Raw genomic sequence first — 25,986 nt, forward strand, 5'->3', positions numbered from 1 at the left:
TCACAAAGCCACCCTGGAAGGCCATACAATCCTAATGGAGGGGACAGGGAGTGCCACAACACTCCAGGGAGACAGAGGCACATCACAAGACCTAGGCGAAGGATCCCTGGACACTGATGAGCAGGCAGGCCCCTCACACAGCCGTGGATGCTCACAATGCAGCAGCCCCACCCAGGAAAACACTGTCACCCCTAACACCCAGTCAAGACCAGCAGGCCAGGGAAGGTGTACCCACACCAGTGGCTACAGAGGCCACAGTCTCCCACTCCCAACATGCAGGAAGGTGAGGGCCCCAGTACAAGTGGCACGTCAAGACCTGTGCAGGGGACACAGGCACAGAGAGCCAGGGCAAAGTCAAGTGCCCCAGTGGGTCAGGGGGTAGGGCACCAGATGGATGCAGCAGCCCAGGACATCATTGCAGAGGTATTGGGGGCCTACCAACATACCCAAGACAGGGTGACACAGATTGTGTCCACCCTGGAGCAAAGTCAGAGGATGCAGCTGGAACAACACCAACAGGCCATGGAGCAGTGGAAAGAACACAATGCCACAATGGCCACCATTGCTGGAGCACTGCTGCAGTTGGTCAACAAACAGTCAGACACCCACACCAGACAAGAGGCCCCCACAACAGCCCTGGACAACCAGCAACAGATGACCCAAGCAGCATAAACAGCACAGGAAATACCCTCCCAGGAATCACAAGGGCCAACGATGCCACCCCAAGAAGCTCCAAAGCAGGCGCCCAAACGTAGTCTCAGGCCAAGATATGGCACTGGAAACCCAGCTAAGAACAAGACCCACTCCAACCATTGACAATGCTACTACTGCAAAGCAACCATCCCACCCATTCACTAACTACACTTAGCTGAGGGCTAAATAAAGTACTATACTACAAATAGGACCCACCTATGACATCCAACAGGGCTGCCACCAAATCGGTTTAGAAGACACCCAACCCTTACGACTTCCATCACTGTACATAGCACATTTTACTGTATTCAACCAATAAACAACATTTCTCACCTGTAACACTGTCCCCTGTCTTCAATGTTGAACAAAGTGGAGTATGGATGCAACTGGCAGGGAACAACTTTATTGTCAATTTGTGTTTGGTGGTGGTAATGTGTGTTTCAAATTATGCAAGGAGGGAATGCATATATTGTCTGTCAGTACCATGCTGAAGAGGTCCATGTCTCGCCTATCATGACCAATCCCTCCTATATGACATAGCACACTTTCAGTATCAGTCACTAACCACAATTACAGGCTTAAGTCCCACACAGTTATTGGAAGTAGAGTTGTATCAGTTGGTTCCTGGAATTGACATCTTCCCCTTCCTCATTCTCACCATCACTCTCCTCACCTCTCTGAGGTAACTGATCAGGACCTATAGCACCCTCCACCTCCAAAAGGGGGATAGAATGTCTCACAGCCACGTTGTGCAGCATGCAGCAGGCCACCACTATTCTATTCTACACACCTTATCAGGCCCATAGACCAGGGAACCCCCAGAGATAGGTAGACACCGGAATCTAGCCTTCAGAAGACCTATAGTATGCTCTATCACTCTCCTAGTACGTCCATGGGCCTCATTGTATTTCCTCTCTGCATCCATCCTGGGATTCCTCACTGGTGTCAGGAGCCAACGCAAGTTTGGATAGCCAGAATCACCTAGAGAAATGGTCAATACAGAGTCGTCATTGTGATGTCCCTTAGTCAGACAGGCTGTTTTTCTGCAATGTGTCAGTTAGTGACAGGCAAACTTACCTATGATCCACCCTCTGTCCTCTTGTAGTTGTTCCATCTTCTGTGGCACACTACTGTTCCTCAAAACAAATGAATCATGGACTGAACCCGGAAACATGGCATTCACCTGGGAAATGTACTGGTCTGCAGTACATACCAATTGGATGTTCATGGAGTGAAAGTTCTTCCTGTTTCTGTACACCTGTTCACTCACTCTTGTGGGGATGATAGCTATGTGGGTGCCATCGATGGCACCTATGACATGGGGAATGTTTGCAAAGGCATAGAAGTCAGACTTGATGGCAGGTAGGTCAGCACTCTGGGGGAATCGCACATAGGACTGCAGATGTTGTACAAATGCATTCAGAAACCATGTCAGTACCTGGCTGAACATTGGCTGTGAGAAACCAGCACCCATGCCCACTGTCACTTAAAATGAGCATGTGGCCAGGAAATGGAGTGCGGAGAGCACCTGCATCTCAGTTGGAATGGCATGCTCATTACGAATTCCCAGAGTCAGTGCAGGATCCAGTAATGCACATTGGTCCTGAATAGTTGCACGTGTGAGTCTGTAAGTGATAATGATCTGACGCTCCAACATGGTCCCCATATCCACAAGTGGTCTGTACACCAATGGTGCCCTTCCTCGCCACAAGGGTCGGTACCTATGAGGGGTAAGAAAAAGGAGAGATGTGCACACATATATTGGCATATTTGTAAATACATGCAGTGCAATGTTCATAGTAGTGTCTGTACAATAACTGCAACCTGACAGATGTACATGTACCTCACTAGGAGAGAACAGAGTAAATCATGTGTGATTATATACTCAATGGATAGAGGGCTAGGTGCTTAATATGGCTAGTAGGCCCAGCATTGTGAGTATAATGAATTTCAAGATGCGTAAGTGATGGCAAAATGTCTGCCCACTGTAGTTCTGCCCCTTTGTTGTGGAAGTGACCTAATACAGCTAGTGGTTGACGTCACAGCGTACGGCGGTGTTGACCACTGTTCGCACCCTTATTGGCTAACATGGATGCCAATGGGGAATCCTGGCGTATCATGATCGCAGCTGGCGGTGACGATGCATACCGCCGCGGAACATACGTGCGTTTGTTATCGTTTGATCACTTGACTCCCTGATCTTGTGCGGACAGGTACTACACTCTGGGGGTCATTCTGATCTCAGCGGTAAAAGGCGCTTACCGCCGGTCAGAAGACCGCCATAACACCGCCGCGGCCGCGGGAAACAGCCACGGTCATTCTGACCCACAAGAGGCAAACCGCCAAAAACCCGACATCCACAAAAGTCCGCCACACCAACGGCCAGCGAAAAACTGGCGATGACCAAACCTCCACCGTCACGCCAACAGAAATACGCCCATTCCATTACGACCCACGAATCCACGCAGCGGTCTTTCAACCGCGGTATTCCATTGGCGGTACACACCGCTGCAGTCAAAATACACACACAGCTCCAAAACACTGCCACATTGGTCATTTTGAAACACACACACCTGATACACATACAAACACCACTCCCACACACCCATCACAATATAAAACACACACCCACATCACCCACAAATCCCTACGGCCACCATTTATTGACTAAGGCCAGAGAGAGACACCACCAGCTAGTACAGAGCATTCACAGGCACATAACACTATCACTCACACAACATCCACGCACAAAACACCACACACCACCACACTCACCACACTCATCACCACAAACGCCACCCCACACCTCATCCACACCACCCCATGGCACCCCAAAGACACCCCAGGTTTTCAGACGCTGAACTCAGGGTCATGGTGGAGGAAATAGTTCGGGTAGAGCCCCAGCTCTTCGGGGCACAGGTGCAGCACACCACCATTGCCAGGAAGATGGAGCTATGGCAAAGAAGAGTGGACAGGGTCAACGCTGTGGGTCAGCAACCACGGAATCGGGACGACATCAGGAAGCGGTGGAACGACCTACGGGGGAAGGTGCGTTCCATGGTATCCAGACACAACATCGCGGTGCAGAAGACTGGCGGCGGACCCCCACCTCAACCCCCAGAATTTACAACATGGGAGGAACAGGTCTTGGCGATCCTGCATCCTGAGGGCCTCGCAGGAGTAGGCGGAGGAATGGACTCTGGTAAGTCTAATCTCAACTACTTCATCCCCCCCACCCACCGGCATGCCAAATCATACCCCCACCCTCCCCCCCACCCCATCACACATCCTCCTTGCTAATGTCTCACCATCACAACCCACCCATCCCAATACCAAGCCCTGCATGCGACCACAAACCATGGACACCCATCACCTAAGCATGCCCACTGCACATACCCATCCCCCCCAAACCACCGTCACAACAGACCCCACAAGGGAATGCCAGCACTGGGGTACACGGGCACCCACCCATTGCACGCTATGGCACACACAGAAGCAATAACCATACTCTTAGACCCCTGCAGGACCCGAACGCCACGACACCGCCCAGGAGGGTCCAGAAATGTCCATTCCACCCCCAGAAGAGGCCCACAATGATGACAGCAGCTCTGTCTCCCTGGACCCAGATGACCAGCCCAGCCCATTGGGGACCTCGGGACAGTCGGTTCCCCTCAGACAGCCACAGGCCACAGCAGACCTACCCCCCTCTGGGAACACCAGCACAGCACCCACCCAGCGGGCCCATGCCTCTGTCTCCAGGACACGTCAATCAGCGGTGTGTCCACCACTACAGGGCACCCAGGTTAACCCACCACCCCAACAACAACAGGGACCTGGGGGCAGTGGTAGTGGGCACACGGTCCAGGGGACAGAGGCCCAGGAAAACAGGGCAACTGGGAGGGCTACTGTGCGACAGGGGGGGGACAGGCCCAGGGAACCCACTCCCCACGAGGCCCTATCCTCCATCATGGGAGCATACCACCACTCCCAGGAGACGATGACGACGGTCCTGGCCAGGTTCCAGGAGATCCAGGTACTGCAGGAGGAACAGTTTATGGGGTTCAGGGAAGAACTCAGAAACATTAGTTCCGCAATGGGCACCATCGTTGTGGCTCTCAATCAGATTGTCAACACATTGCGGGACCATGTGGCACCACAAAGGGCCCCTGTCACTAGCATGGACCAAGAACAGGCTACCACCTCCGCCGTCGCTAGTGGACAGGAGGCCCCGACACAAGAACAACAGGCCACCAGAACCCCACCCCCTGCAGAAGGAGAACCACCCCGCAAGCGGTGCCTGAGATCTAGGAAGAAGACAGAGTAGGATGCCAAGACCCCCGCCAGGAAAGGATACCCCCTGATTGTCATCCCACTGTCCCACATTGTCACCCTGTCCAACCTTAAACTGCCCCTGCTCCACCTTCCACAGGCATATGGACAATGCACCTGTGAGACTGAAAATCTGGACTCTGCCATGGACATTCCTCCACCATCACCCATCACCGAATTGCAACCATTACCCAAAATTGAGCACTTTAATAAACACACTTATTGCACAAAAATAATCTGGAGTCTGCCTGTATTTTTGAAAAAATGTATTACACAGAACTGTGCCAAAATGTCCAGTTACATTGTGATGACAACATACCACTGTCACACAGCTGTAGTCCATGGGGAAACAAAGCAGAGGTCACGGAGTGGGGCCCACATCTCTGAAATTGGAAGTGAAAGTCACAACTCAGTTAACATACACTGGGGGGAAACTCAGACAGTAGAGAGGCAGGAGACTTTAAGTAAATGTAAAATGCCGGTGTTGATTCTTACCTGTATGTCATTGAAAATACTGCTGTATCATTGTGTCCCTGTTGTCTGTGTCGTCCTCTTCGTCTTCCTCCTCTTCACTCTCCGCAGGCTCCACAGCTGCCACAACACCACCATCTGGACCATCCTCCTGCAGGAAAGGCACCTGGCGTCGCAAAGCCAGGTTGTGAAGCATACAGCAGGCCATGATGATATGTCACACCTTCTTTGGTGAGTACATTAGGGATCCACCTGTCATATGGAGGCACCTAAACCTGGCCTTCAGGAGGCCGAAGGTCCGCTCGATCACCCTCCTAGTCAGCCCATGGGCCTCATTGTACCGTTCCTCTGCCCTTGTCCGGGGATTCCTCACTGGGGTCAGTAGCCAGGACAGGTTGGGGTAACCAGAGTCACCAATTAGCCACACACGGTGTCTCGGAAGTAGTTCCATCACGTAAGGGATGCTGCTATTTCGCATGATGTACGCGTCATGCACTGACCCAGGGAACTTGGCATTTACATGGGAGATGTACTGGTCAGCCAAACAGACCACCTGGACATTCATGGAATGATAACTTTTCCTGTTCCTGTACACCTGTTCACTTTCTCTGGGGGGTACCAAAGCCACATGGGTCCCATCAATGGCACCTATGATGTTGGGGATATGTCCAAGGGCATAGAAGTCACCCTTCACTGTAGGCAAATCCCCCACCTCAGGGAAAACGATGTAGCTCCGCATGTGTTTGAGCAGGGCAGACAACACTCTGGACAACACCTTGGAAAACATAGGCTGAGACATCCCTGATGAAGTGGCCACTGTTGTTTGAAATAACCCACTTGCCAAAAAATGGAGTACTGACAGCACCTGCACTAGAGGGGGGATCCCTGTGGGTTGGCGGATGGGTGACATCAGGTCTGGCTCCAGCTGGGCACACAGGGGGGTCATTCCGACTCGCGCCGGCGGCGGTAACCGCACGCCCGGGGGGAGCCGCCGAATGACCGCACCGCGGTCAAATGACCGCGGCGGCCATTCTGGCTTTCCCGCTGGGCTGGCGGGCGACTGCCAGAAGTCCGCCCGCCGGCCCAGCTGGAACGCGCCTTCAACGAGGAAGCCGGCTCCGAATGGAGCCGGCGGACTTGAAGGCGTGCAACGGATGCAGTGGCACCCGTCGCGATTTTCAGTGTCTGCTTGGCAGACACTGAAAATCAATGTGGGGCCCTGTTAGGGCGCCCCTGCAGTGCCCATGCCATTGGCATGGGCACTGCAGGGGCCCCCAGGGGCCCCACGACACCCGTTACCGCCATCCTGTTCCTGGCAGTGAAAGCCGCCAGGAACAGGATGGCGGTAAGGGGGTCGGAATCCGCATGGCGGCGCTGCTTGCAGCGCCGCCGTGGAGGATTCCCTGGGGCAGCGGGAAACCGGCGGGACACCACCGGTTTCCCGTTTCTGACCACGGCTGTACCGCCGCGGTCAGAATGCCCACGGAAGCACCGCCAGCCTGTTGGCGGTGCTTCCGCGGTCGTTGGCCCTGGCGGTGGGTGACCGCCAGGGTCAGAATGACCCCCACAGTCCCTGTATAGTGGCTCTGTCAAGCCTGTATGTCAGTATGACATGTCTTTCTTCCATTGTCGACAGGTCCACCAGTGGTCTGTACACAGGAAGATTCCTCCATCCCCTCGCAAGTCCCAGCGGACGGTGCCTAGGAAGGACGACATGGAGCACAGAGTCATTCAACCCACAGGTACGTTCCCACAGCTTGCACAGTACACGATTCTCAATGCATTGAATGGCTTGTATGAGTGTTGATGCAAGGCCTAGGTATGTGTGACGCAGTAGAAATTTAGATATGGGGGCCCTTGAAATGGCGGCTGCCTGACCTGTGAAGTGCGACAGTGGGATGTGAGGTCAATTCGCTGGTGTGGCACGCCGTGGCGGTAGGCGGTCGAAGACCGCGGCGCAAAGCCGCATTGGTTAACATTGAACCCTATGGGTTTCAGGAGCCAATGAGGATGTGCGCCGGCGGTCGCGGTACGCACTGCTGCGGGCGTGACCGCCATTTTCTATCTGCTTAATCACTCGATACCTGATCATCCACAGGAGAGGACCTATACTGCAAGTGCTGCTGTGACCTAGGTCTGGAAGAGACAATGGCTGCTGCGACTGGGGAAAGGGCCCCTGCCTTCACTTCTGAAGAATTGGAGAAACTCGTGGATGGGGTCCTCCCCCAGTATGCGCTACTCTACGGTCCTCCAGACCAACAGGTAAGTACACTGGGACCATGCTTTGTGGCCAATGACTGGGTTGAGTGGGGTGAATGAAAGATGGTGGGGAGGGGAGCGAATGAGGCATGCATCAAACGAAAGATTTGAGCATGTGCCACATGGCAAGGGTGGGGATGGGGGGCCACTCACATCGAGCATGCAGAAGGTGATGTTTGTTTCATTTTCTCCCCCTGCACATGTCACATAGGTCAGCGCCCATCAGAAAATCGACATTTGGCGTGCCATCGCAAAGGACGTCTGGACCCTGGGGGTCCACAACACATGGGGCACCCACTGCCGGAAGAGGTGGGAGGACATCCGCCGCGGGAGCAGGAAGACCGCGGAGGCACTGCTGGGGATGGCCTCCCAACGTAGGAGGGGTGCCAGTCGTGCTTTGACCCCCCTGATGTCCCAGATCCTGGCAGTGGCCTACCCCGATTTGGATGGGCGCGTGAGGACATCACAGCAGACACAAGGGGGTGAGTACAAGCACATTCTGCTGATTTTGCGCACATTGGAGGTGTTTGGGTGGGGAGGAGGGCTGTGGGTATCCCTAGGCCAGGGCGTTTTCTGTAGTCTAGGCCCCTCCGTTAGGCATGGCCCTGTACACCCGCCCCGCACCTCTGTAGGTTGCCTAGTACAGCTAATCATGGCCCTGTGTCACCTATGTGTGGAGTTGTCATCCATAGGCTTGTAGGCCATGTCCCACGGATTGAGTAGTGTACCCCAAGTGTGCGGCGTAGTGCAGGGGGCTTCTGTGTCTGTCCTCTCCGCCAACGGTAGCGGTGATCCATGCACTCAACATGTCTTTCTTTCTCCCCCTCCCCTTTTTTATGGTCTTCCTGTTCATGTGTGCATTAGCATCATCAGGTGGAGGAGAAGTGGCATCGGAGCACGAGGGAGCTGCATCTCACATGGCCATGGAGGGCCATGCAACTGACTCTGATTTCACCAGTGAGACGGAGCGCGAGGGGAGCTCCACAGCGGGGACACGTGGTGACACCAGCGACACAGACATGTCCTCGGAAGGGAGCTCCCTTGTGGTGGCGGCAACATCCGTGCCCACCGCAACAACAGGTACAGCCGCCACCCAGCGCACCAGCTCCGCCCTCCCAGCAGCCCCTCAGCCTTCGCCTCGTGCCCGCTCACCCAGGAAGGTGGGTATCTCCTTCGCCCCAGGCACCTCAGGCCCTGCCCCAGTTACCCCTGCTGCCCTCAGTGAGGAGGTCATTGACCTCCTGAGGACGCTCATTGTTGGGCAGTCTACCCTTTTGAATGCCATCCAGGGTGTAGAAAGGGAGGTGCACCGGAGTAATGCATACCTGGAGGGCATTCATTCGGGTCAGGCTGCCCATCAGCGATCGTTCAACGCTCTGGCCTCAGCAATGACGGCAGCCATTGTCCCTGTCTCCTGCCTCCCTCCTCCAACTTCCTCAACCCGGTCCCACTCCCCTGTACCTCTGCCTATCCCAGACACACCTACAGACCAGCCTGCACACACATCAACACCCAAGGGAAGCTCATCCAGACATAAGCACCACACATCACACAAGCATTCACACAAGCAACATCCACATGGAGACATGCCAACAGCCACTGCCTCCTCTGTGTCCACCTCCTCCTCGTCTCCCTCCTCCCTCCCTGTGACGTCTCCACTCACACTTGCATGCACAACATCTTCAGCCACTACGTCCATCACCAGCACACCCACCAGAACACTCCGCACACGTGCAGTCACCACCCCACTACCATTTACACGTCCCCTGTGTCCTCTCCCAGTGTGTCTGTCACCCCCTCTTCCAAACCACACAAACGCAGGCAGCCACCCACCCAACAGCCATCCACCTCACGACAGCCTCCAGCACAAGCACCTGCACCCAAAGACACCAGACTTCACTCTCCTACAACCACATCCTCTTCCTCCACTCCCATACCCACTACAACTACCCGTCCCTGTCTTACTAAATTGCTTTTCCTTTCCAACCTTGACCTCTTTCCATCAACTGACCCACCCCCTCCATCTCATAAGGCTCCAATCAGCACCTCAGCCACCACAAAACCTGGAGCAACAAATACAATAGTCCAAGGATTTTGGAGTCCACCACCTTCAAGCCCAGCTACTTCGGCTAGGAGTAAAGAGACGGCCAGCCCACCCCCTGCAAAAAAACCAAGAAAGCCAGTGCCCGGCGCGAGAGGCCAAAGACAGCAGGCTCCAAAAGCACTACCCTGGCACCGTCTGGGAGTGGGGTGCCACCTGGCACACCAACAAAGGGAGGAAAGGGCCACAGGCGAGCAGGGAAGGGTGGCAAGGGCAGCACGCCCGACAAGTCCAGCCACAGCCCAGCTGCCCAGGAGGGCCCCGCTAGCCACAGCCCAGCTGCCCAGGAGGGCCCCGCCAGCCACAGCCCAGCTGCCCAGGAGGGCCCCGCCAGCCACAGCTGCCCAGGAGGGCCCCGCCAGCCACAGCCCAGCTGCACAGGAGGGCCCCGCCAGCCACAGCTCAGCTGCCCAGGAGGGCCCCGCCAGCCACAGCCCAGCTGCACAGGAGGGCCCCGCCAGCCACAGCCCACCTGGGCAATGAAGGAGCGCCAACTCAAGCAACGCTGAACATGGCAAGGACTGCCAAGGCATACACCGCTGAACAGGGCCCTTCAAGTCAAGAACCGCTGAACAGGGCACCGCCATATCAAGAACCGCTGAACAGGGCCCTTCAAGTCACGAACCGCTGATGTGTATGTAGTTGTGGGTGAGGGTGGGTGTGTCGCGTATGTGTGTCCCCGTAATTCCTTGCCTCCCCCCTCCCCTGTGTCGTAGGTGCAGTACTCACTGTTGTCTTCTGCGCCGGCGTTCGTTCTCCTGGTAGAGGAGCAGGAAGACAATAGCTGGTAGGATGTGTAGTTCGGGTTCCATGCTGTCCAGATTCCTCGTGGAGTGTGTAGAGGTGAGCGTTTTCCGTTCGTAATGGCTGTTTCCACCGTGTTTTTATCGCCAGGGCTACCGCCCCGGAAAAGGTGGCGGATTGGTGGGTTGTGATAGGGTGGGCGGTACATTGTCTCCCACCTGTCTGTTGGCGGTGACCGCCGCGCTGTTTGTTTGTCCCGCTGTGGCGGTCGAAGTGTTAAAGTGGCGGTCTCTGTTGGCGGTTTCCGCCAGGGTCTGAATTCCATTTTTTACACCGCCTGCCTGTTGGCGGGTTGGCCGCCGCTTTAACACCGACCGCCAGGGTTGGAATGACCCCCTCTGTGTACTGCTGTGGCCTGCCTCTGGCTATGGATGTTCCATGTGGTGCAGGTGAAAGGGCCCTGGCCTTCACCCAGGAAGAACTGGAAAAACTAGTGGAAGGGGTCCTGCCCCTGTACAATGGACTCTACGGCCGGCCAGAGGTACAGGTGAGTCCGGGTTTGGGGGGCACTGTGTGAGTAATAGATGGAGTGGATTGCACAGATGTGTGCTCCTGTGAGCCAGGATGGGCCATGGTACATCGAATGCTGCGTGCCACTGTCCTGCATGTCTGGGAGTACTGTCTGCCCTATGTTTGACAATCTGCCAGCTGTTGCCATTGTGCAGGTGCCTGACCTCTGTGTTCCATTTCTGTGTCTCCCTACTAGATCAGCGCCCACCAGAAGAGGGCACATTGGTATGCCATCGCCAAGGAGGTCCGGACCCTGGGGCTCTACAACCGGCAGAGCACCCACTGTCGAAAGAGGTGGGAGCACCTGCGGCACTGGGCAAGAAAGATCACTGAGGCCCAGATGGGGAAGTCCTCCCAACGTGGAAGGGGTGCCCGTTGGGCACTGACCCCCCTCATACGAAGGATCCTGGCGATAGCGTGCCCAGACCTGGATGGGCGCTTGAAGGCTGCACAGCAGTCACAAGTGGGTGAGTACTCACAGACCATACTTCAGCCTGGAAGGATGAGTGTGTGTGCGATAGGGCTAATGGTGCTTAGAGCAGGGAATTTGACTGGTGTCCATCTACTGTCTGTTCCCCAAAGGGTGTAGAGGTGTCCCTGTCAGGTTTCACCTACCTCAGCTCCAGTACTATTTCAGGGGATGGGCATAGGTCAGTATACTGCTCAGTAGTCAGGGGCATGGCCATGGGCATAGTGCACAGTGCTACCTGTTGGGTGTGTCTGCTGGGTAGGTGTATGTCTGGCCATTGTGTATCAGCATTCAGCTATTTACAAGTGTCTCTCCTGTTTTGTCCCCCCACCCCTGTTCTCTTGTGTTTGTTTGGTACAGCATCAACATCAGGCGAGGGAGCTGAAGTACTGGCAAGTCGTAAGGCATCAGCCCACGGATCCTCCGAGGCAGAGACAACAGATGCCCAGGGGACCAGTGGGTGGGAGGGCGAGGGGACCTCCACGGGGGAGGCTACTACCACAGGAGGTAGTGACTCTGAGACCTCCTCCGATGGGGTTCCTCCGGCGGTGGCGGACCCTAGTGGACACACCACTTACGTGACATCTTCCGCCACCACCCATACCATCAGCGCCCTCACTTTTGATCCCCACTGAGTTGCCTGTGCCCGCCCACCCAGAAAGTTGGGCATCTCCTTTGCCCCAGGCACCTCCTCCCCTGCCCCAGTCAGCCCTGCTGCCCTCACAGAGGAGGCTATTGACCTCCTGAGAACCATCTCTGTGGGGCAGACAACCATCGTCAATGCCATCCAGGGTCTGGCTTTTGAGGTGCAGCAGACCAATGCCTATCTGGACGGCATTCACGGTGCTGTGTCTGCCCTAAAGAGATCTTTTCAGGCTCTGGCCTCCTCGTGGACGGCAGCCAGTTTCCCTGGCCATTCCGTCCCCCCTCCAACCTCCTCTACCCCTTCCAGCACCCCACTCCCTTCACCCGTCCAAAGCACACAATTAGACCTGCTTACAGGCACATCAACACACAAGAAGCACACTTCCAAACACAAGCACCACACCTCCCTCCACAAGCATTCACACAGCCAACAGACACCTGCACACACAACAACGTCCACTTCCCCCAGTGTTCCCGCCTCTTTTGCCTCCCTGTCTGTCCCCTCTACATCCACATCCTCATGCACTGCACCTTCACTCATTGTTGCTGCTCCTCTTCCTGCACTCACCAAAATAGCAGACAGCCATACATGCACCCCATACACCACACCTGCACTCACCACCTCTACTGTAGTTGACACATGCAGCACACTCACCAGACTTGCAGACACCCACCCAACATACATCCACACTAGCTGTCTGTCTTCTCCCACTGTGTCCAACCCCCACCTCCCAAAACACACAAACGCACCAAGACACCCACCCATCAGACATCCACCACACCACACCACAGCATACTGAGCAGTCACCTGCACCCACAACACGCACACCTACACCCCATACATCCATTCCCTCTGCCTCCACTCCCACACCCTCATTCACGTCCACCCCAATTGCTCCCAAGAAACGTTTCCTCTCCCGTGCAGACTTGTTCTAACCCACTGGCCCACCCCATCTTGTCCCAAAACGTGCCCACCTCCTTGCCCTTTCCGCTCCTTCCACATCACAGCCCACCCCGGTCCAGCTTTCCCATTCCTATGCCCCTTCACCGGTGAAGAAGAAGGCCCGCTCAGAGCCTAAGGCATCCAGCTCCACCCGAGACAAACATCCCCCACCCCCTTCAAAGGAGAAGCCCACCCCCCCCTCCAACCTCCTCATGCAAGTCTAAGTCCCACCCCGCAGGAAATCCCCACCCCCACCCTCCTACCCCCCTTACATGAGGTGCCTGGATCCCCATATGGTGCCCTGTTCAGTGGAGTACCCAGCACTTGTGGGAGTCAGGTGTTGCCAGTTGTGGACAAGGACAATTAGCTATTTATGGACTGGCCATTGGCCCTGTTGGCACTGTTTTGCTCAGTGAGCTACAAATTAAAGTTTCTGTGTGGCCTCTGTTTGGGCTGCACGCAGTTCCACCCTGGTGTTTTGTTTTAATTTTTTATGGGTGTGGGGCTATTGTATGTACTATTGTCAAGTTGCAGTGGCATTCAGTCGGGTGCGTCCCTCTTGGTGTGGGGTGTCTGACTTGTGCTGCTGGGAAGGGTTGGGGGGCATTGCAGAGTGGGTGGGTTTGTAACTTTGCCCTTTCCTCCCTTGTGTCGTAGGTTGCGGTACTTACCATTGTCGTCTTCGTCGGCGGACCCGGTCGTGTATATATATGGCAAAGAGCAAGGTTGGTATGATCAGCAGCTCTCTGTCCATGGCTGCCTCTGCACGTTTTGTGGAATTCCGGTGAGTCTTTCCTTCTATTTGTTTCTTTTCCGCCTGGCTTTGTGTGGCGGTGGTTCCCGCCCCGGAACTGGTGGTGGAATGGTGGTTCATAATTTGATGGGCGGGTTGGGCATTTCCGACAGCCTGTGGGCGGACTCTGCCGTCGTCAGCGTGACTCCTTTCCTGGCGGTGGGTGGTGCACGGGATGCGTGTGTTTCATTTGATTCATTATTTGGCGGTCCGGCCCGCTCCTCTGTTTGCAGTTTCTACCACCACTGCTGGCGGAGCAGAACGGACCGCCATGTTCATAATGAGGGCCTTTTATTTGAGTCATTGGGTGATTAAGATTCATGATTTTAGAATTGTTAATAATAGGGAAATACATTTACTAAACTTTTACTAAAGGTGTGGCTATTCATGGCTGAAAAGTCATGGTGCGTGACAATTACTGACTCCATTGATTATTGATTATTGATTTGAATGATGATTACTGATTATTGTGTATTGATTATTGTTTTTATACTGGAGCTATGGTAAGAACACCTTAAACGAGTCAAAAGGTTCATCGACATATACGCTTCCCCTTGTAAGTCTACTTATTAATGATCAATGCATTATCAAACTTATAGAAGATCTGTTTGAGGGAAAGAATGTGCCTATATTCAAACAACCAAAAATAAAATGGGGGGATGGATAGATTGTGATAAACACAAATTGGTCATTATGGGCCACATGTACGTATGTTAGTAATTGCGATTTTCTAAATGCGATCCCATGCGAATCACAATTAGAAAATCACAATTCCAAATGTCCGAAACTCCATTGAATTTCTTATGCGATCACAGTGGGTCGCAAATAGACCTTCCTCATGAATATTAATGAGATAGGTCGCTATTTGCGACCAATTGGGTATCAAATAAATCACAAGGTTGGTGGCCTGCTGGGGTCAGAAGACCACCATCTCTGTGATTACTTTTAAATAAAGCAATCTTTTTTTTTTAAACACAGCCTATTGTTCTGAAAAAAAAACACTGGGACCACTGCCTGCACTTAAAAAAAAATACCCAACCATTAGGGACCCCTTCCTATTTGCGAATGAGTTACCACCAAATTTTCATTGATAGTAAATTGGGAATGTGTTACAATCACATTTGGTTGCAAAACATTTGTACATGCCTTTCAGGTCCGGCATTAGGAAGGGATGCCCTCAACACACTCATTCCGAATACCCAATTGCAAACCTAAATTGTGATTCGGTAACAAGTTACAGAATCGCAATTTGGGATTTGTACATCCCAAATTGCTTTTTTCTGCGTATTGGCCCTTTAGCACCTGTAAACAGCTTCATACATGTGGGCCTGGGTGTCAAATAAAGTTATAAGAAAGCAGGATAACTGACCACTAACAGCTTTTGAGAGATGTCATCTGGCAAAGATAGATGAAAACCAAATGCTCTCAGAGCTAGATTCACTTTTACAAGCTGCCAAGCCCTGGGATAAATCTCATTCAAAGAGTGTGATGAAATACACCATAGATGGAGTAAGCACAGCAGCCTATTCAGCTGCGTGCAAAGAAACAATAATAAATATCTGATTTCTCCCAGTGTCCACAAATGATAAGTCAAGAAATCAGATCTATGTTGGAGGGGATGCAGGAACATGAACACCCTATTAATCTATTGTTGCACTACCTTAATCTGTCCAAACATTAGATTGAGCTACTAAACGAACAGGAGAAGACCACAGGCTGGCTAATACAATGCTTAACAGCATGCGCCATATTAAATAAAGGTAGTTGCTTCACTTTCCATAAAGTAAACAAATAGCCCTAGCATTGTGTGCAGGCGACCAAGTGATTCTCTCTCCCTCGGGTAGGACAAAATCCCAGAATGCAGAATATGGCTTCACCACCTTTGGGAACTGATGGGTATGCAAACTTTATCCATGAAGTTAGCACATACAGATAAGGAGTTCTAAGAAATTTTGGCCCCTTTCAATACACTGCTCTTTCCAGAGTTTAGGGCACTTACGTGTCCAAGATACTTGCAGGTTCTGCACATCTTAAAACCAACAACAACAGATTCCCATTAGCAATCTCCGCAAAGTAAGCAGAGCTAACTAGCGGCAATAGCAAGAAAGATAGGGTGGGGTAGAGTGGCAAGAATAATATTTAAATTGTACATTCTGCTGCAGCGCCACGGAATCCTTGCTATTATTTACAATGAATAGTGGATTCTGCGCTAGAGGACGATGGATAGAAGCAATATAGGTTTAAGGGGAATTTCATCAACAAGTAATGTGAGCATCAATCATAATCAACATAATCCATGATATTAAACCTTAGTCAATAACCACACCTGTTTTTTTAAGAAGAAGAAGAATTAAATGTATTTCCCTAGATTAACAATGCTAATGTTATGAGAATAACTCTCAAATACAAATGGTAAGCATATAGGATTAATAATGGTTGATTAGAACGTCTTATATATGTCAATTTAATTAAGACAACCAAACAAATAATCTCCAAGAGAATTACACTTATTAATAATATCAAGACTGGTAATAATGGCAAAATATACATTAGTACAACACTCAAAAGTTGTCAAAGTAAGTCATGAGCATTTCAAGTTATTTCCCTCACTAATCACAAATTAGCATCAACATGTTGGGCTTCATGTGAAAAGAATTTAGTAACACAAATTTAGAAAAACTCTTTAACTCGGGTTGATAAAAAATATTTATATGCACCAATCAGATCATAAGTTGCAGCTGGTACCTGGAAAGCAAAAGAGACATATATAGCATTACATTGACATAATTTACCCCAAAATCAATAGCAACAAGCAGTCTACTTCAGCTAGAGGACACCATCAGTTATGTCTTCAGAAGAATTGGGCCTTACAACAGCTAAACCCACACTGCTACAGAAACACTGCAAGATTGACTCTAGTCATTCGAACTCTGGTCATTCTCATCTGATCTTTGATCTCTCATCATCTACATCTCATCCGAACTTCCTCCGACTCTACCTAGGTTGTTATACTAAATTCTAAAAAGCTTATGATTGGTTGGTCTATGGGGTGGTTGCTGTTCAGCTAACAACTAAATGGATAACTTAAAATACTACAATACTGAATTAACCAGTACATTTTCTTCAACTGTATCTTTCCCTCTTCCATCTCATCAGTAGCTCCATTGTTCAATCTCCATCCAAACACCTCTCTTCAGGAAGAAACTTTTACAGTATTGACTCCACTTCCATCCTCGAGGAAAAATCATGCATTAGTAACATTCTCAAACAATAGAACATTCAACTTATGCAATGCTCGGTTAAAACATGACCTTGTAAGAAATAATGCTTAATTCTTTCTTAGTAATCGTTACATTTTTAATCAGTTCTTTAACTTTACCTGGATTATCAGGTATAAGTGAACAACAATGATTTGAACCAAGTAATTTACAAACTCTGCCCTCTTTCGCCAAAAGAATGTCTAACGAAAGGTGGTTTTGAAGTGCCATAGCTCTTGTAGCAGCCAATTCTGTATCTAGAAGAATGATAGCTCCAGAATATCTTATCAACATGTCATCCACTATTGTATTCAACTTCTGTATTTTGATTGAATTGAAGACTATTCCCACTGAAGGAATTATAGCCCAAAAAATGTCTCCCACAATGCTAGAAATTGATTCTTGCTTGTGTCTCATTTGAAATTTCATCAGGAATCTTACTCAAGTCTTTCAACTGATAGATTTTCAGAAAGACTATTCCCAAAAATTATGTTCCATACCATCCTGTAGGAAGACGGTAATATGCATTTCTCCCACAAATATAATAAATCCCAGGTACTGGGGGATCCTGTCCATTCATCATAAAATCCCACTTACTCCTGAACATACAAACATGTCTACACTCACTCTTTCCAACAAACACTCTATCATTCTTACTCTAAGGTCCATATATACAAAGTCTTCCTACATGCTCAGCATCTATTGTTAGTTTTCCCTGTTTAGTAATGTCAGTATAAGCATAATCAATTCCAGGATTTCTGCTTATTATTCCCTTACCTATCTTTGCCTTTATTTCTCTTCTTCTATCTTCTGTGTTATCTAAGAATGTCTTTTCTACAGGGGTTAGTAAACACATTAGGTTATTTCTATGAGCAAAAGCAGTTCAAAAGGTTAAAGTAGGTTCAAAGAAATCTCTCATAATAACTATGTTATTCTCTTTGGCTATTCTATTCAAATAACCTATGACAGGTACAAATGACAACATCATGTCATAATTTGAGTAGAAATACTGGATATATTCTTGATTATAGAAATGTGTTAGCAAAAGACTACAACTTATAGCGTAAGTTACAGGCAGACTATGATAAGTAGCTCCTTCTTCCACTGAAGTCGGAATCTGTGTGTATTTATAACAATCTTTCACGTCCATCACCTCCAAATACTCATGCAATAAGTGATAGAAAACATTAGAATAAAGATCTTTCTCTTCATGTAAGTATTTAACATCTACTCTAAATTTGTCTTTCATCAGTGCCGTCAGTCAGATCTAAAGAACTATCAATCTTTGTAGTCTGGTTGCCTCCATCCATCTCATAAACAGACACTCCTACAAATAACACTAAGCATATTAACACACTCACTATCGCCAATCCAATACTTAACACTTTACACTAACTAATTCTACTGTTTTGGTTATGTGAGTTGTGAGTTACTCATATTTTCTATATTTAACCCCTTAGCTGCTAGGCCTTTCCCCCCCCAGTGCTGAGCCCTTTTTTGGCTATTTGGGGTAGTTCGCGCTTAGGGCTTCATAACTTTTTGTCCACATAAGCTAACCACGCCAAATTTGCGTCCTTTTTTTCCAACATCCTAGGGATTCTAATGGTACCCAGAGTTGGTGGTTTCCCCTGGAGGAGACCAAGAAAATAGCCAAAATACAGTGAAAATTTTGTTTTTTCCAAAAAAATGGGAAAAAAGGGCTGCCGAAGAAGGCTTGTGGTTTTTTCCCTGAAAATGCCATCAACCAAGGGTTTCTGGTGCTGAAATCACTATCTTCCCACCTTTCAGGAACGGGCAGACTTGAATCAGAAAACCGAATTTTTCAACACAAATTTGGCATTTTACTGGGACATACCCCATTTCTACTATATTTGGTGCTTTCAGCCTCCTTCCAGTTAGTGACAGGAATGGGTGTGAAACCAATGCTGGATCGCGGAATGCTAAACATTTCTGAAAACTAGACAAAATTCTGAATTCAGCAAGGGGTCATTTGTGTAGATCCTACAAGGTTTTCCTACAGAAAATAACAGCTGAAATAAAAAAATATTGAAATTGAGCTGAAAACAACAGCCATTTTTCTTTATGTTTTACTCTGTAACTTTTTCCTGCGATGTCAGATTTCTGAAAGCAATATACCGTTTTGTCTGCTGGACTCTTCTGGTTGCGGGGATATAAAGGGCTTGTAGGTTCATCAAGAACCCTAGGTACCCAGAGCCAATAAATAAGCTGCACCCTGCAGTTGGTTTTCATTCTATACTGGGTATACAGCAATTCATTTGCTGAAATATGAAGAGTGAAAAAGAGGTATCAAGAAAACCTTTGCATTTCCAAAATGGGATCAAGATAAGGTTTTGAGGAGCAGTGGTTATTTGCACATCGCTGAATTCCGAGGTGCCCATACTAGCATGTGAATTGCAGGGCATTTCTCAAATAGACGTCTTTTTTACACACTCTCTTATATTTGGAAGGAAAAAATGTAGAGAAAGATAAGGGGCAATAACACTTGTTTTGCTATTCTGTGTTCCCCCAAGTCTCCCGATAAAAATGATACCTCACTTGTGTGGGTAGGCCTAGTGCCCGCGACAGGAAATGCCCCAAAACACAACATGGACACATCCTATTTTTTTTATAGAAAACACAGCTGTTTTTTCCAAAGTGCCTACCTGTAGATTTTGGCCTCTAGCTCAGCCGGCACATAGGGAAACCTACCAAACCTGTGCATTTCTGAAAACTAGAGACCTAGGGGAATCCAAGGAGGGGTGACTTGCAGGGCTCGGACCAGGTTCTGTTACCCAGAATCCTTTGCAAACCTCAAAAAGTGGTTAAAAAAACAAGTTTTCCTCACATTTCGGTGACAGAAAGTTCTGGAATCTGAGAGGAGCCACAAATTTCCTTCCACCCGGCGTTCCCCCAAGTCTCCCGATAAAAATGATACCTCACTTGTGTGGGTAGGCCTAGCGCCCGCGACAGGAAACGCCCCAAAGCGCAACTTGGACACATCAAAATTTTTGGAAGAAAACAGAGGTGTTTTTTGAGAAGTGCCTACCTGTAGATTTTGGCCTCTAGCTCAGCCGGCACCTAGGGAAACCTACCAAACCTGTGCATTTCTGAAAACTAAAGACCTAGGGCAATCCAAGGAGGGGTGACTCGCGGGGCTCGGACCAGGTTCTGTTACCCAGAATCCTTTGCAAACCTCAAAAAGTGGCTAAAAAAACAAGTTTTCCTCAGATTTCGGTGACAGAAAGTTCTGGAATATGAGAGGAGCCACAAATTTCCTTCCACCCGGCGTTCCCCCAAGTCTCCCGATAAAAATGATACCTCACTTGTGTGGGTAGGCCTAGCGCCCGCGACAGGAAACGCCCCAAAGCGCAACGTGGACACATCAACATTTTTGGAAGAAAACAGAGGTGTTTTTTGAGAAGTGCCTACCTGTAGATTTTGGCCTCTAGCTCAGCCGGCACCTAGGGAAACCTACCAAACCTGTGCATTTCTGAAAACTAGAGACCTAGGGCAATCCAAGGAGGGGTGACTCGCGGGGCTCGGACCAGGTTCTGTTACCCAGAATCCTTTGCAAACCTCAAAAAGTGGCTAAAAAAACAAGTTTTCCTCAGATTTCGGTGACAGAAAGTTCTGGAATCTGAGAGGAGCCACAAATTTCCTTCCACCCGGCGTTCCCCCAAGTCTCCCGATAAAAATGATACCTCACTTGTGTGGGTAGGCCTAGCGCCCGCGACAGGAAACGCCCCAAAGCGCAACGTGGACACATAAAAATTTTTGGAAGAAAACAGAGGTGTTTTTTGAGAAGTGCCTACCTGTAGATTTTGGCCTCTAGCTCAGCCGGCACCTAGGGAAACCTACCAAACCTGTGCATTTCTGAAAACTAGAGACCTAGGGCAATCCAAGGAGGGGTGACTCGCGGGGCTCGGACCAGGTTCTGTTACCCAGAATCCTTTGCAAACCTCAAAAAGTGGCTAAAAAAACAAGTTTTCCTCAGATTTCGGTGACAGAAAGTTCTGGAATCTGAGAGGAGCCACAAATTTCCTTCCACCCGGCGTTCCCCCAAGTCTCCCGATAAAAATGATACCTCACTTGTGTGGGTAGGCCTAGCACCCGCGACAGGAAACGCCCCAAAGCGCAACGTGGACACATCAACATTTTTGGAAGAAAACAGAGGTGTTTTTTGAGAAGTGCCTACCTGTAGATTTTGGCCTCTAGCTCAGCCGGCACCTAGGGAAACCTACCAAACCTGTGTATTTCTGAAAACTAGAGACCTAGGGCAATCCAAGGAGGGGTGACTCGCGGGGCTCGGACCAGGTTCTGTTACCCAGAATCCTTTGCAAACCTCAAAAAGTGGCTAAAAAAACAAGTTTTCCTCAGATTTCGGTGACAGAAAGTTCTGGAATCTGAGAGGAGCCACAAATTTCCTTCCACCCGGCGTTCCCCCAAGTCTCCCGATAAAAATGATACCTCACTTGTGTGGGTAGGCCTAGCGCCCGCGACAGGAAACGCCCCAAAGCGCAACGTGGACACATCAAAATTTTTGGAAGAAAACAGAGGTGTTTTTTGAGAAGTGCCTACCTGTAGATTTTGGCCTCTAGCTCAGCCGGCACCTAGGGAAACCTACCAAACCTGTGCATTTCTGAAAACTAGGACCTAGGGCAATACAAGGAGGGGTGACTCGCGGGGCTCGGACCAGGTTCTGTTACCCAGAATCCTTTGCAAACCTCAAAAAGTGGCTAAAAAAACAAGTTTTCCTCAGATTTCGGTGACAGAAAGTTCTGGAATCTGAGAGGAGCCACAAATTTCCTTCCACCCGGCGTTCCCCCAAGTCTCCCGATAAAAATGATACCTCACTTGTGTGGGTAGGCCTAGCGCCCGCGACAGGAAACGCCCCAAAGCGCAACGTGGACACATAAACATTTTTGGAAGAAAACAGAGGTGTTTTTTGAGAAGTGCCTACCTGTAGATTTTGGCCTCTAGCTCAGCCGGCACCTAGGGAAACCTACCAAACCTGTGCATTTCTGAAAACTAGAGACCTAGGGCAATCCAAGGAGGGGTGACTCGCGGGGCTCGGACCAGGTTCTGTTACCCAGAATCCTTTGCAAACCTCAAAAAGTGGCTAAAAAAACAAGTTTTCCTCAGATTTCGGTGACAGAAAGTTCTGGAATCTGAGAGGAGCCACAAATTTCCTTCCACTCGGCGTTCCCCCAAGTCTCCCGATAAAAATGATACCTCACTTGTGTGGGTAGGCCTAGCGCCCGCGACAGGAAACGCCCCAAAGCGCAACTTGGACACATCAAAATTTTTGGAAGAAAACAGAGGTGTTTTTTGAGAAGTGCCTACCTGTAGATTTTGGCCTCTAGCTCAGCCGGCACCTAGGGAAACCTACCAAACCTGTGCATTTCTGAAAACTAGAGACCTAGGGCAATCCAAGGAGGGGTGACTCGCGGGGCTCGGACCAGGTTCTGTTACCCAGAATCCTTTGCAAACCTCAAAAAGTGGCTAAAAAAACAAGTTTTCCTCAGATTTCGGTGACAGAAAGTTCTGGAATATGAGAGGAGCCACAAATTTCCTTCCACCCGGCGTTCCCCCAAGTCTCCCGATAAAAATGATACCTCACTTGTGTGGGTAGGCCTAGCGCCCGCGACAGGAAACGCCCCAAAGCGCAACGTGGACACATCAAAATTTTTGGAAGAAAACAGAGGTGTTTTTTGAGAAGTGCCTACCTGTAGATTTTGGCCTCTAGCTCAGCCGGCACCTAGGGAAACCTACCAAACCTGTGCATTTCTGAAAACTAGAGACCTAGGGCAATCCAAGGAGGGGTGACTCGCGGGGCTCGGACCAGGTTCTATTACCCAGAATCCTTTGCAAACCTCAAAAAGTGGCTAAAAAAACAAGTTTTCCTCAGATTTCGGTGACAGAAAGTTCTGGAATCTGAGAGGAGCCACAAATTTCCTTCCACCCGGCGTTCCCCCAAGTCTCCCGATAAAAATGATACCTCACTTGTGTGGGTAGGCCTAGCGCCCGCGACAGGAAACGCCCCAAAGCGCAACGTGGACACATCAAAATTTTTGGAAGAAAACAGAGGTGTTTTTTGAGAAGTGCCTACCTGTAGATTTTGGCCTCTAGCTCAGCCGGCACCTAGGGAAACCTACCAAACCTGTGCATTTCTGAAAACTAGAGACCTAGGGCAATACAAGGAGGGGTGACTCGCGGGGCTCGGACCAGGTTCTGTTACCCACAATCCTTTGCAAACCTCAAAAAGTGGCTAAAAAAACAAGTTTTCCTCACATTTCGGTGACAGAAAGTTCTGGAATCTGAGAGGAGCCACAAATTTTCTTCCACCCGGCGTTCCCCCAAGTCTCCCGATAAAAATGATACCTCACTTGTGTGGGTAGGCCTAGCGCCCGCGACAGGAAATGCCCCAAAACAGAACGTGGACACATCAAATTTTTTCATAGAAAACAGTGCCTACCTGTGGATTTTGGCCTCTAGCTCAGCCGGCACCTGGGGAAACCTAGCAAACCAGCACATTTTTGTAAACTAGAAACCCAGGGGAATCCAAGATGAGGTGACTTGTGGGGCTCGGACCAGGTTCTGTTACCCAGAATCCTTTGCAAACCTCAAAATGTGGCTAAAATACCACGTTTTCCACACATTTCGGTGACAGAAAGTTCTGGAATCTGAGGGGAGCCACAAATTTCCTTCCACCCAGCGTTCCCCCAAGTCTCCCGATAAATATGATACCTCACTTGTGTGGTTAGGCCTGGTGCCTGCGACAGGAATAGATCACACAACGGTCAATGTTGGTCCTTACGTGAGGCAGCTGTTGACCCTGGGGTGATCCATTCCTGACACAGGCACTAGGTGTAGGCACTCAAGTGGGGTAGTGTTTTTATCAGGACAGGTGAGGAGTCACTGGGTGGTAGGAATGTTGTGGATCCCAGCATATTCCTGTAGTTTGTGTGACAGAAATGCGAGAAAAATAGAGTTTTTTCTCAACATTTCAGCTTTGCAGGGTATTCTGGGTAAGAAAACTTTGGGGAATCCACACAAGTCACACCTCTGTGGACTCCCCCGAATGTCTAGTTTCCAGAAATGTTTGGGTTTAGTGTGTTTCTCTATATGGCCGCCGAATCCAGGACCAAAAACACAGGTGCCTGCCTTACAAAACCAGTTTGTTTTGCCATAGACAATTTTGATGTCTCCACAATATGATTTGGGTGGTGGAATTTGGGGCTGAACTAAATTGGTGAGCTCCCAAGAGAGCACTCTCTCTCTGCTTGCCGCCGCATTCACCTGCTCTCTGGGTTGGCCTAACCCACTATTACCCAGTTGCACGAACAGCTTGCGAAGGGACAGCAGGACTGTCCTCATCACCTCCCTCATAATGTACTGGAAGAGGAGTTTTCGAATGGGACTCCTCTGACTGAAAAATCACTCCCAGAGTCTGCGCCATTGTCCTATCCCTCAGATGCTGTCTCAGTATCTGATGTCTCAGTCTCTGATCCTATGTCAGAGCGGTCCTCTATAACCCGAGTGCAGGCAGCAGTCATCCATCAAGATGCCATCTCTGCTATTGGCTAAACTGTTGCTCTAAAACACTAGCCTACGTAGACAGTCACAAAATCGATGGTGTGTGTGAGATACGTGCAACAGTAGAGGCCACCTTACCTGCGCTTCTTCCCTCAATCAGCACGTACTTTCAAGACACTCAAAAAACACCTTGTCACATACCATTCGTCACAGTCTTTAGCACCTCCTGCGCCCAGTCCAACAATCATTATTGGTGCTCCCACTCCCTCCTCCTCGGATTCCCTCATTACCACCCAGCAAAAGTGCCCTTCATCTCTCCATAGACTTTACTAATGTACTCAGCTATTTACATAAAATACAGATGTGCTCTTTGCAGTAGGCATATAAACCTTCTGCGCTTCTTTATGGCACTAAAACTGCCACTAGACAAGTCGGACCCTTTTCCCCCCAGGGAAACCACACACATATTGACAAAAGTGATGTATATATGACAGCCAACCACCTGAAACTCAACTCAAGCAAAACCGAAATAATCCTCTTTGGCCCTCACCAAAAAAACCTGGGACCCCCCATGGTGGCCCACCACGCTAGGCCCTGCACCCACCCCCGCCAACTACGCACGCAACCTCAGCATCATCCTAGACTCCTCCCTCTCTATGACCCAACAAATCAATGCTCTTACCTCCTCATGCTTCAACAAACTCCGTATACTGAAAAACATTCAAATGGATCCCCACAGAGACCAGAAAAACTGTCACTCACGCACTCATCAGCAGCAGGCTTGATTACAGAAACGCCCTCTACGCCGGCACCACTCTAAAACTCAAGTGCAAACTACACGCATCCAGAACTCAGCAGCACGACTCATCCTCGACCTCCACCGACACAAACACATCTCTCCACACCTCAAATCCCTCCACTGGCTCCCCATTGACAAAAGGATCACCTTCAAGATCCTCATCCTCACACACAAATCACTCCACAACACAGGCCCTGCCTACCTCAACGAGAGTCACCTTCCACACCCCCACACGAAACGTCCGTTCAGCTGACCTCTCTCTCGCCTCTGACCCCCGCATCAAACACACCACCACCGGGGGCAGATCCTTCTCCTACATTGCACCCAAAACATGGAACGCACTCACAACTCACATTCGCAAGACCCAAAACCTACTT

The sequence above is a fragment of the Pleurodeles waltl genome, chromosome 2_2 (assembly GCF_031143425.1).
Source record: "Pleurodeles waltl isolate 20211129_DDA chromosome 2_2, aPleWal1.hap1.20221129, whole genome shotgun sequence".
Taxonomy (NCBI): Eukaryota; Metazoa; Chordata; class Amphibia; order Caudata; family Salamandridae; genus Pleurodeles; species Pleurodeles waltl.